Here is a 2500-nt window from a genome sequence, read left to right as displayed (position 1 = left end):
CAAAAAAGAGGAAAGCTAGTAAACTGGATAGCAATATGAATACAATTATAGACTCCTTTTCTACTGTACATACAGCTTGGAACAATCTTCAGCAGTCAAAAATAACAAAACCCAAGAACCCTGCAGCAGAATTAGTTGCTGCTTTCATGGAGATGATTCCTGAACATCAACCAGAGTTGAAGCGGAAATTTCATAATGATCTACTGGCACTGGTGCATCAAGTGTTCCAGGAATTCACAGAACCTCCAAGTAATCCACAGGATTAAAACACAGGATAAGAACTGTTGATTCCACTTTTTTAAACGGTGCAATATTTGGGCTTTCTTAATAATCGTTTTTTTTTTCTTTCTTTTTTTTTTACTATTCGATATAAAATTTGTACTTTTGTTCTTAAATACTTTAAGGTAACATTTAAAAGGCTGTGATCTCATTGTGATGATGTATGTGCTCAAACATTTAAGGTGTTATATATCCTAGTCTAGTTTAGTTAATTATATATATATATATATATATATATATATATATATATATATATATATATATATATATATATTATGAAGGAAAAATAAATTTAGAATATAATTTGTTCTTTTATTTGATTTTTTCTTTTGCATATATATAATATAAACATTAAACAAAGCATTAAAAGAATCAGGCATTTTGTTATCTGAACAAAAATCACAATAAACATAGCTTAAAAGATACGGGCTTAACCTTATAACATGCACTTTACATTTCAACATTAATGTAGATGTGCCATTCTCTCTTGCCAAAGCACAGCACCTCTGGTAAGGAAAAATTATCTAAATGTACCCCTTACAATTTTAGCATCATTTGAGTGGCCTCGTGCAATTGGTTGTATTTTTTCCATCATATTTGGTAACTCCTGCCGCTCGCCCTGAATGAGGACACCAATTCCCGTGTCTTCCCGCAAAAAGCATTTCAGGTCTAACAGGCTTTCCACTTTTTACTCGCAAGAAATTGTGAAGCACAACTGTTGCAAAAATGATGCCTTTATATTCTCTGGTTTAGATGCAATTGGCTACATCAGTACTCTAAATTTTGAGGCAAGAATGTCAAATGCATTTTCAGAGACTCGTCTGGCTCGTGACAATCTGTAGTTAAAAATGGTTTGTTCTTTGGTGATGTATCTTCCAGGGTATGGCTTCATTAAATATGTCTTGAGTGGAAAGGCATCGTCACCTACTAAAACATATGGAGCCTTTGTATTTGTGTAGGGCAATTTTTAAGATGGAGGGATTTGCAACTGCTGTCTTTCAATACATTCACGGAGTGTACATTTATCCCATACACCAGCATCACTTGTACGGCCCTTTGCTCCAATATCAACATATAAAAAATTATAATTGGCATCCACTAAGGCTAGCATTATGATGCTGTGGTTTGTCTTGTAGTCATAGTACTCTGAGCCAGAATTTGCAGGTTTCCTTACGATCACCCGTTTGCCATCCACGGCTCCTATGCACAAGGGAAAGTTATGGAATCCAGAAGCTACATCTTGCCATTCCTCTGATGTTGTTGGAAGCTTGAGATAAGAATCCTTCAGCACAGTGTAAATACCCTTGCACACTTCTGGAATTATGGCTGCTATCAGGTTGTGGCTCATTCTATAGGACCATGCCAGTGCACGCCTTGATTGTCCTGTTAAAAAAAGGAAATCTCTATGAACCATTTAGATTGTTAAATAGTTTATAAATTCTTTAATTATACTTTTACTAGCCTAACCAATCATTACCATCGGGCTGATGGGGGGAAACACATTAGTGTGTATGTGTTTGCATAGATACATGCCAAATTATATGTGTATGGATATGTAAATCAGGTAGAAATGTTCACTACTGGTAGAGTATGTGGAAACCTTACCTGTAGCAAGATAGAAGAGTGTTAATGACAATCGGTGGTCCCGTGGAATGGCATTTTTGAGCTTTGTGTCTTGTTTTTTTTTTTATCAACGGGCCAACCAAATTAAGGAGCACTGTAAAATTTTCTACAGACATCTGATGATATTCGTAGAATCCACGGCCGTCTTCAATTCGCAATTCTTTTAGCAAGTTATTGCATACATTTTTATCTTTTCTTACTAGCCACTCTCTCATCCACAGTCTTTTTGATTTCTTCTTCTCTTGTTTTATAGCAGCAAGGGCTAATGCACACTGTGTAAGCGCCGTAATGGCAGAAAAATAGCCACAAAACTCGTCATCAGAAGAAAGCTCCATGGCGGTTTGTTTAATATCGGCGTCGCCGCTGGACGGGGACGATGGTTCTTTCTTGAGGACAAGTGTGAACAGACCCCTGTCTAGCGGGAATAGCTGGAGTTCCTGTGTAGGGGGGGATCCCCTTCTACAAGTTACTTGTGTGACCGTAGCTTTAGTAACTTTAAAATAATTCCTCCTTCAGTAACTTTTCCAATCTTTCCTCCCTTAGTAACTTTAAAATCTTTCCTCCTTTAGTAACTTTTCCAATCCTCCAACCTTTAGTA

At 36.6% G+C, this 2500-nt stretch overlaps 1 protein-coding gene across 1 annotated transcript in view; it reads left to right on the top strand.

The window, feature by feature from the left end:
- The window catches only part of LOC122243849 (ionotropic receptor 21a-like), a 29192-nt gene that overhangs the window by 13328 nt on the left and 13364 nt on the right, over positions 1-2500 (top strand). The gene's annotated exons all lie outside the window — the stretch shown is intronic.

The sequence above is a fragment of the Penaeus japonicus genome, unplaced genomic scaffold, assembly GCF_977035675.1.
Source record: "Penaeus japonicus unplaced genomic scaffold, GWHDUDI00000001_assembly GWHDUDI00000030, whole genome shotgun sequence".
Lineage (NCBI taxonomy): Eukaryota > Metazoa > Arthropoda > Malacostraca > Decapoda > Penaeidae > Penaeus > Penaeus japonicus.
This window is presented reverse-complemented; position numbering and strand designations above follow the sequence as displayed.